Source organism: Phyllobates terribilis, unplaced genomic scaffold (genome assembly GCF_046119375.1).
Source record: "Phyllobates terribilis strain yellow unplaced genomic scaffold, ASM4611937v1 Scaffold_9__5_contigs__length_417890890, whole genome shotgun sequence".
Classification (NCBI taxonomy): Eukaryota; Metazoa; Chordata; class Amphibia; order Anura; family Dendrobatidae; genus Phyllobates; species Phyllobates terribilis.
The window spans coordinates 155,122,814-155,133,445 of record NW_027362769.1 but is presented as its reverse complement, the minus strand read 5'-3'; positions in this window follow the sequence as shown (position 1 = coordinate 155,133,445).

The window sequence follows — 10,632 nt, the reverse complement described above, 5'->3', positions numbered from 1 at the left end:
TACAGTTTGTTCCAAGTCTACCCCCTGACAGAGGAACAGAAGGTCAGCATATTAACAGGGCAGTTAACTGGCGCAGCCCAAAGGGAGGTAAAATCATGGCCCACTGAGGAGAAAAGGACCGTGAATGATATTCTGGCCCGGCTGCGGGGTACCTTTGACACACATACCTCTGCTGAAATTAAAATGAGGTTCTATGGATGTAAGCAGCGGGCACAGGACAGCATCAGAGACTATGCCCTAAATCTGCAGTAAGCCTTGAGGGCTATCCAACAAACTGACCATGGCAGTGTGCAGGAAACGGATAAGCTGCTAACAGAACAATTCATAGAAGGTCTGCCGTCTAGCGCCCACAGGGCCCAACTGTGCCTCATGTTCTTTCAGAACCCTGATCTGACCTTTGCCCAATTTAAGGACAGGGCCATAAGGGTGCTCCGTGAACCTGCAACCAGTGGCGCTATAAACCCCCGGCGCCCTGCTCTCACCTACCACCAGGAGGCGGCACCCTCCTCTGTGGACTCCGTGGGGGCTGATGCTCAGGCCCTGAACCAAGCCCCGTCGAAAGATCTGCACCAACAAGTCCAGGAGCTGACCAGGAGCGTCGCGGCGTTGACCAGGACCGTCCAGGCATTGCAAGTGGACCCGTCAAGACCCATCGAGTTGGCTTCAAGTCCGGAGGATGTCCCGTGGCGTCGACAGAGGAGGATCCCGTCGTTCCGAGGGAGGCCCACAGACTGCTACGCAGAGGATGGACAGCCCATTTGCCGTCGATGCAACCAGCCAGGACACATTTCCAGGTACTGTAATTTAAACGGGTCCAACCTGGGGCAGAGGGCCGACCCCCAGGCATAAGATCACCAGTCCCTTATAATTGGCGTGATAAGTACGTTGGGGGGCGCCCGGTTTTACCCGTGGTGCTGGACGGTATCCCCATGAGCGCCTTGCTGGATACTGGGTCGCAAGTAACCACTATCCCTTATGTACTTTTTAAGCAGTATTGGACTGATGCTGATATCACACGGTATCCAGACAGTAACTTGAGCATTATCGCCAGTAATGGCTTACCCGTGCCGCAGATGGGGTTCAAGGAGATGACCATTAAAATTGGTAAAGTTGAACTACCGGCACAGGGAGTGATTATCGTGGACATTGACCGTCGCAAAAGTCACCCTAAAATAACTGTGGGTACTAACGTGATTGAAAATTGTCTTTCAGAGGTAATTGTAATTCTACAACAGGTGGCGGTGAATGCTAGTTCCAGCCAACAGAGAGTCCTCAACAAGGAGATAAAAGCCCTGATGAGACGGCAGCAGGTAGAACTGTCTGGTGGTGAGATCGGTAGCGTAAGACTGAGTGACCCATTCCCCATTTCCATGCCTCCCAAAAGTGAAATGATGATCTGGTGTCGGACTGCAATCGGGTTGAGAGGTAGAGACTACCAAGCCATGGTAGAACCCGTGTACTCGGACAGCAGGCCCACCATTTTGACAGCTCGGGGGGGTGATTGATGTCCGTCATGGGAGGGTGCCCGTTCGCATTCTCAACATTGGGGAGAGGGAGGTACACTTACCCAGGTACGCTACACTCGCCAAACTGTTTGTTGTCGAACACAAAGCTATCAGGGCCGTGGAACCCTTGCCTCCATCTCCACAGGCGGAGGGTAATGGCTCCCAGAAACAAAAGGAGGACTGGTGCCAGAAACTCCATGTGGGTGCTGACTCCACTCCCCTGCACCAAAAGCAAGGAGTCTACCGAGTGGTACAGGAGTACGAGAGAGTCTTTAGTAAGCACCCGCTAGACTTCGGCAGAGTAAAAGGGATAGAACACCACATCCCCACAGGGAGCCACCCACCAATAAAAGAGAGACACAGACCTGTACCCCCTGCACATTATCAGAACGCAAAGGGCATGCTAAGAGAAATGAAAGAAGCTGGGGTCATTCGAGATAGCTGTAGCCCCTGGGCAGCCCCCTTGGTTCTGGTGAAAAAGAAAGACGGCACCATGAGAATGTGCATAGACTAAAGACAAATCACCCGTATCACCCATAAAGACGCATACCCGCTGCCTAGAATAGAGGAGTCTTTAGCCGCACTAAAATCAGCTAACTTCTTTTCTACTTTGGACCTTACTAGCGGGTACTGGCAGGTTCCTGTGGCAGAGGCCGACAAGGAGAAGACCGCCTTCACCACCCTGATGGGACTGAGCGAATTCAACTGTATGCCTTTCGGGCTCTGCAACGCACCAGGGACCTTCCAGCGGCTGATGGAATGCTGTCTAGGGCACCGAAACTTCGAGACGGTCCTCCTTTACCTGGACGATGTGATCGTCTATTCGAAGACCTACGAGGCCCATCTAAAGCACCTGGCCGAGGTGTTCGAAGCCCTGGCAGGCTATGGCCTGAAGGTGAAACCATCAAAATGTCACCTGTTGAAACCTAAGGTCCACGTGGTAAGTGCGGAAGGAGTAGCCCCCGACCCTGACAAGGTCACGGCAATCAAGAGCTGGCCAAGCCCTTCGAACATCAAGGAAGTGAGGCAATTCCTCAGGTTGGTAGGCTACTACCGAAGGTTCATCCCCGGGTTCACTAAGATGGCAGCTCCTATGCAGGACCTCCTGATCGGACAGTCTAAGTCCAGAAGCCAAAAGCCACCCTTCAAGTGGGATAAACCGGAAGAGGAGTCCTTCCACCAGTTGAAGATGGCCCTCACAGGGGATGAGATCCTGGCCTACCCTGATTATGGCCAGCCTTTCATTCTCCACACAGACGCCAGTAATGTGGGACTGGGAGCCGTACTGTCCCAAAACCAACAGGGCAGAGAAAGGGTGATCGCGTACGCCAGCCGGAAGCTGAGGCCCACCGAGAGGAACCCGGAGAATTACAGCTCCTTCAAGCTAGAATTCTTGGCGGTGGTGTGGGCCGTGACGGAACAGTTCAAGCATTACCTGGTCTCCGCAAAGTTCACCGTGTACACGGACAGCAACCCGCTAACACACCTGGACAATGCAAGACTGGGTGCCCTAGAACAGCGGTGGATGGCGCGACTCTTGAATTATGACTTCGTGATCAAGTACCGGGCAGGCAAAACCAATGCCAACGCGGATGCCCTATCAAGAATGCCTCACTTACCTGAAGGTGACGAAGACCCAGAAGAGCTGGAGGAGGTAGAACTCCCCGCGTTTCACCGGTATGGGGCCGCTCAGTACTCCCACCGCTTGAAGGAGGAGGATTTGACCACCGTTATGATCAACCCCCTGCCTCACCACAGCTGGGCCGAGACCCAAGATAGTGACCCTGCAGTCCACCTGGTGAAAGATCTGCTGACACGGGAAGACGCCCGCTTAGATCCGGATGCCCCAGAGGAAGCCAAGCAGCTATGGAAAGAGAAGAGCAAGCTGTTCCTCTACGAAGGCAAGCTGTGCAGAAGACTTGTCAACCACCGAACGCACGAGCTGACCTGGCAAGTCGTGGTCCCAAGTCGGGATGCAGCTATGGTCCTGGGGGCTTACCATGACAGAGCGGGACACATCGGTTGGAAGAAACTGGAGTTCCTGCTAAGAGGAAGGTTCTTTTGGGTCGGCATGAGAGGGGCTGTAGAGAAGTGGTGCAGGGACTGTGGCCCTTGTCACCTAAGGAGGAAGGACCGCACCAGCCAGAAGACACCCTTGAGGCCCATCGTCACCACGCAGCCTCTTGAACTGGTAGCTCTGGACCACGTCAAATTGGCTCCCAGCCGGTCAGGATACATATATGCCCTGACAATCGTGGACCACTATTCCCGTTTTATAGTGGTGGTCCTGGTAAAAGACTTGACAGCCCAAACAGCGGCCAGAGCCTTGCAGCAATACTTCTGCCATCCACACTGGTATCCGGAACAGGTCCTGACAGACCAGGGTCCAGCGTTCGAAGCCGAAATCTTCCAAGAGTTCTGCAACCTCTAAGGCTGTAAGAAAATTCGTACAACGCCTTACCACCCACAAACCAACGGGATGTGTGAGAAGATGAACAATATAGTCTGTAGTGCCGGCGTCCCTGCCCTCTGCTAGGCAGGGACGCTGTTCCCCTCACCGCTCTGCTCCGTGCCCGGCGTCCCTCTCCCGCTCTGCTGGCAGCGCGCGCTCCTTCCCGGCCACTGTGCTTAGGGCGCGCGCGCGCGCCCTCCCTCCCTCTTAAAGGGGCAGCGCGCGCCGTCCTAAGGAGTCCCCGGCCAATGGCCGGAGGTCTTTACCATATATAAGGCACCTCCTCCAAAATGGAGGTGCCCGAGCAATGTTGTTGCACCGTTCTACTCTGCTTCAGCCCTCAGGTCCCGTTGCCAGTTACCTGCCAGTTACCTGCCAGATTCCTGCCAGCTTGCTGTCCTAATCCTGCCTGATTTCCTGTTACCTGCCTGCCTGCCTGAGGTCCGACGGTCTGCCTTACAACTCCGGTCAGTCTGTCTAAGGACCAACTTGCCCGCTCACCTGGGAGCGCACATCAGCTACCTGCCTGCTTGCCTGAGGTCCGACGGTCTGCCTTACAACTCCGGTCAGTCTGTCTATGGACCAGCTTGCCCGCTCACCTGGGAGCGCTTCTCCGCTACCTGCCTGCTTGCCTGCCCGGAGGCTCCGCTGTCACGTGCTGTGACCACCAGCTATTCCAGACTCTTGCCCGCTCACCTGGGAGCGCTTCTCCGCTACCTGCCTGCTTGCCTGCCCGGGGGTTCCGCTGTCACGTGCTGGGACCACCAGCTATTCCAGAGACTCTTGCCCGCTCACCTGGGAGCGCTTCTCCGCTACCTGCCTGCTTGCCTACCTGGAGGCTCCGCCGTCACGTGCTGTGACCACCTGCTATTCCAGAGACTCTCGCTTGCTCACCTGGGAGCACACATCCTCCATCTGCCTTGCTAGCCTACCTGGAGGTTCAGCCATCACAGGTCGTACCTACCCTTTACCTAGAGACTGCCCCGGTCACTTGCCGTGACCTCCAGCCCGTTCTTCCAGAGACTGCCCCGGTCACTTGCCGTGACCTCCAGCCCGTTCTTCCAGAGACTGCCCTGATCACTTGCCGTGACCTCCTGCCCGTACACCCAGAGACTGTCCCGGTCACCTGCTGTGACTGCCTGCCTGGTTGCCACCCGCTCCCTTACAAGGACCGCTCCCTTGTATAGTAGCCCAGAGGTTCCGCCTCCCAGACCCGTTACAGTTTGCTCGGGCACCATGGAACCCGGTGGCACCCAAGCTCCCTCGCTCTCGGACCTGTGTCATGAACTGTCCCGTCAAAGGTCCCAACAGGAGTCCATCCTGGGTCACCTGCGGAATGTCAATACTCGCCTGGACACTCTGACTGTTCCACCAACAACCTCCGCCAGTGCCATGTCTCGCAATCCGGCAGCTCCGCTGTCCACTAACACCATGATATCCTACCCCGGACCTCGGCTTTCTGCACCTCCTCGCTTCGGAAGCGACTCAGCCCAGGCTCGGGGCTTCATAAATCAGTGCACCCTGCACTTTGAACTATTGTCCCACCAGTTTAACTCCGACCGAGCCAAAATTGCATTCATCATGTCCCATCTCACCGGGGAGGCCCTGGCCTGGCTAAATCCTCTATGGGAGAGAGGAGACCCCCTGGTGTCCAACTTGCCTGCTTTTCTCACGGCTTTCCGGAAAGTCTTCGACGAACCCGGACGGAAGACCTCATCCGCATCATCGTTGCTACGCCTCCGTCAGGAAAGTCTCACCGTGAGCCAATATGCCATACGGTTCCGTACCCTTGCCTCGGAGCTGGCCTGGGATAACGACGCTCTGGTTTCCGTCTTCTGGGAGGGTCTGTCCGGCCGTATTAAAGATGAACTTGCCGGTCGGGACATTCCTACCACTCTCGATGACTTAATAACTCTTGCCACCCGGATTGACCTACGGTTCCAGGAGCGTGCCAGAGAGGTCACCCGTGAGAGGAGGTTACCACGTCTAGCTCCTACTTTTCAGAAACCCGTCACTCCTTCTGTCTCTAACCAGGTACACCCTCCTGAGCCTATGCAGGTCGACCAGACCAAGATGGTCAAGACCCGTCAGGACTTACGCCGTGCCGAGGGGACCTGCTTCTACTGTGGCAGTAAGGAGCACCGGATCCGTGCCTGCCCGGAGAGGTCGGGAAACGCCTGTGTCTAGGTTCGCTCAGAGAGGTCCACCTAGACAAGAATAAATCCTCTCCATCCCTGCTGTTGTCAGTTTCAATCGTCTACGGGGAGAACCGTTATTTCGAACTAGCCCAACTGGACTCTGGAGCAGCCGGGAATCTTATTTCACAGTCCCTGGTAGAGAAATACCGCATCCCCACCAAACCTCTGGCTGTACCCTTGTCTGTTGCTGCCGTGGATGGGGGGCTCTTACCACGCCCCATCCAGCTCATCACCGAATCCATTACTCTGCAGGTGGGAATGCTGCATTCTGAAAGTATCTCCTTCCATGTTCTGCCTGGACTCTCTCACGCCCTCTTGCTAGGCCTACCTTGGCTCCAGAAACATGCACCCGTTCTTGACTGGCAGACCGGAGAAGTCCTTCGCTGGGGACAGGGCTGCCATAAGACCTGTCTGGTTCCCGTTCATCCCGTCCGTCCTTCTCCTACCCCAGCTAATCTACCTGGACTTCCGATTCCTTATTGGTCTTATGCTGATGTCTTTAATAAAAAGGAGGCAGAGACACTACCCCCTCATAGACCATACGACTGCCCTATCGACCTGTTACCTGGTACTTCTCCTCCCCGTGGGCGTATTTATCCATTATCCGCTGCTGAGACCCGGTCGATGTCCGAATATATTGAAGAGAATCTGGCCAGGGGATTCATCCGGAAATCTACCTCCCCGGCGGGAGCAGGCTTCTTTTTCGTCAAAAAGAAGGACGGCTCTCTCCGCCCCTGTATAGACTATAGAGGCCTTAACCAGATCACGGTGAAGAATAAGTACCCCCTTCCGCTCATTCCGGAGTTATTTGATCGTCTGAGGGGGGCTAGAATCTTCACCAAACTGGACCTCCGTGGGGCGTACAACCTGGTTCGTATCCGTCAGGGGGATAAATGGAAGACGGCATTCAACACCCGGGACGGCCACTATGAATATCTGGTAATGCCCTTTGGCCTCTGTAACGCTCCTGCCGTCTTTCAAGAGTTGGTCAATGACATCTTCCGGGACCTTCTCTACTCCTGCGTAGTGGTGTACCTGGACGACATCTTGGTCTTCTCTCCGGATCTCCAGACTCACCGGAGGGATGTTCGTCAGGTCCTGCTCAGGCTCAGGCAGAACCATCTCTACGCTAAATATGAGAAGTGCCTCTTTGAGCAGACCTCGCTTCCGTTTCTGGGCTACATTATCTCTCAGACCGGCCTACAAATGGATCCTGAGAAACTGTCTGCCATCGAGAAATGGCCCCGACCAGAGGGGTTGAAGGCTATTCAACGGTTCCTGGGCTTCGCCAACTATTACCGCCTCTTCATCCCGCACTTCTCTTCCCGGACTGCCCCAATTTCCGCGCTCACCCGTAAGGGTACTAATCCCAAAGAGTGGCCGCCCGAAGCAGAGGAGGCCTTTCTTTCCCTAAAACAGGCCTTCTCTTCCGCCCCGGTGCTGCATCGCCCGGACGGCAACAAGCAGTTCTTCCTGGAAGTTGACGCCTCCTCCTCTGGAGCCGGAGTGGTACTTACTCAAAAATCATCTTCCGGGAGAATGGTAACTTGTGGCTTCTTCTCCAAACTCTTCTCCTCTTCTGAGCGCAACTATTCCATAGGAGACCGAGAGTTATTGGCCATCAAGCTGGCGTTGGAGGAGTGGCGTTACCTACTCGAGGGGGCTCTTCATCCGGTAATAATTTACACTGACCACAAGAACTTGGCTTACCTCCAGCATGCCCAGAGACTTAACCCGCGCCAAGCCCGGTGGTCCTTGTTTTTTGCTCGCTTTGATTTTGTTCTTCATTTTCGCCCGGCTGACAAAAACGTCAAAGCAGACGCCTTGTCCCGATCCTTTCTGGTGTCCGATCTCGAGGAAGAACCTAAACATATCATCGATCCCGCCAGAGTAATGCAGGTGGCTCCCGTGAGTCTAAATCGTCTCCCTCCCGGTAAGACGTTTGTTTCAGTACCTGATCGGGAGAAGATCCTACACTGGGGCCATTCGTCTAAACTAGCTGGCCACGCCGGTCAGAAAAAGACCCTCCAGCTTATTGCCCGGCACTATTGGTGGCCTACCCTGCACAAGGACATAATAGACTTTGTTTCTGCCTGTGTGTCCTGCGTCCGCAACAAAGTCCCGAGACATCTGCCAGCCGGACGCCTCCTTCCGCTTCCTGTACCTGCTGCCCCCTGGCAGCATATAGCAATGGACTTTATAACAGATCTCCCCGTCTCTGCCGGTTGTACGGTCATTTGGGTGGTCGCTGACCGCTTTTCCAAGATGGCTCACTTTATTCCACTGCCAGGCCTTCCGTCTGCACCCGAGCTGGCTAAAGACTTTATCCGCCAATCTTCCGTCTTCATGGCCTGCCCCTCCACATCGTGTCGGATCGTGGGGTACAGTTCACCTCACGTTTCTGGAGAGCCACTTGTAAACTACTAGACGTCACCCTGGACTTCTCTTCCGCTTACCACCCACAGTCCAATGGTCAAGTGGAGCGGATCAATCAGAACCTGACCAGTTACCTCCGGCACTTCGTTAATGCCCACCATTCTGACTGGGTGGATCTCCTACCATGGGCCGAGTTCTCTTATAATAATCACGAGAGCGAATCCTCCTCCAAATCCCCGTTTTTTGTAGTCTTTGGTCAGCATCCTCGGATTCCTTTTCCTGTCTCCACCTCTGTGGACAACCCGGCTGCGGAATCTCTCGTTAGCAAATTTTCCTCCATATGGGAGAGTACCCGGTCCGCACTCCTTCTGTCATCCGAGCGTATGAAAAGACACGCTGACAAAAAACGCCTGGATCCTCCACAATTTCGTCCAGGAGATAAAGTCTGGCTCTCATCTAAATATGTTCGACTCAAGATACCTTCTTACAAGTTAGGGCCTCGGTTCATCGGTCCTCTGGAGGTCATCAGTCAGATCAACCCGGTGGCCTATAAATTGAAACTCCCGGCCAACTTACGGATCCCTAACTCCTTCCATGTATCTCTCCTCAAACCCGTGGTGCTTAACTCTTTTTCCAAGTCTACAGGTACGCCTCCTGCTCCGGTTTCTGCTGAGGACGAGTTTGAGGTAGAGAACATTCTTGCCACCAAAAGGGTAAGAGGAAAGACCTTTTTTCTGGTAGATTGGAAGGGGTTTGGTCCTGAGGAGAGAACGTGGGAGCCCCGGGAGAACATCCATGCCCCTCTCATCCTAGCTAAATTTCTATCTGGCCTAAAAAAGGGGGGGCCTAAAGGGGGGGGTACTGTAGTGCCGGCGTCCCTGCCCTCTGCTAGGCAGGGATGCTGTTCCCCTCACCGCTCTGCTCCGTGCCCGGCGTCCCTCTCCCGCTCTGCTGGCAGCGCGCGCTCCTTCCCGGCCACTGTGCTTAGGGCGCGCGCGCGCCCTCCCTCCCTCTTAAAGGGGCCGCGCGCGCCGTCCTAAGGAGTCCCCGGCCAATGGCCGGAGGACTTTACCATATATAAGGCACCTCCTCCAAAATGGAGGTGCCCGAGCAATGTTGTTGCACCGTTCTACTCTGCTTCAGCCCTCAGGTCCCGTTGCCAGTTACCTGCCAGTTACCTGCCAGATTCCTGCCAGCTTGCTGTCCTAATCCTGCCTGATTTCCTGTTACCTGCCTGCCTGCCTGAGGTCCGACGGTCTGCCTTACAACTCCGGTCAGTCTGTCTAAGGACCAACTTGCCCGCTCACCTGGGAGCGCACATCAGCTACCTGCCTGCTTGCCTGAGGTCCGACGGTCTGCCTTACAACTCCGGTCAGTCTGTCTATGGACCAGCTTGCCCGCTCACCTGGGAGCGCTTCTCCGCTACCTGCCTGCTTGCCTGCCCGGAGGCTCCGCTGTCACGTGCTGTGACCACCAGCTATTCCAGACTCTTGCCCGCTCACCTGGGAGCGCTTCTCCGCTACCTGCCTGCTTGCCTACCTGGAGGCTCCGCCGTCACGTGCTGTGACCACCTGCTATTCCAGAGACTCTCGCTTGCTCACCTGGGAGCACACATCCTCCATCTGCCTTGCTAGCCTACCTGGAGGTTCAGCCATCACAGGTCGTACCTACCCTTTACCTAGAGACTGCCCCGGTCACTTGCCGTGACCTTCAGCCCGTTCTTCCAGAGACTGCCCCGGTCACTTGCCGTGACCTCCAGCCCGTTCTTCCAGAGACTGCCCTGATCACTTGCCGTGACCTCCTGCCCGTACACCCAGAGACTGTCCCGGTCACCTGCTGTGACTGCCTGCCTGGTCGCCACCCGCTCCCTTACAAGGACCGCTCCCTTGTATAGTAGCCCAGAGGTTCCGCCTCCCAGACCCGTTACATAGTCATTGATCTCCTGAAGACGTTGCCCCTGGAGGAACGCAGCCTGTGGCCAGAAAAACTGCCGGACCTGATAGACCTATACAATCATATCCCGGTGAATGCTACCAACTGCACCCCGGCTTACCTGATGCGAGCCAGACCGGGTAAGCTGCCCGTAGACCTGGAGATGGGA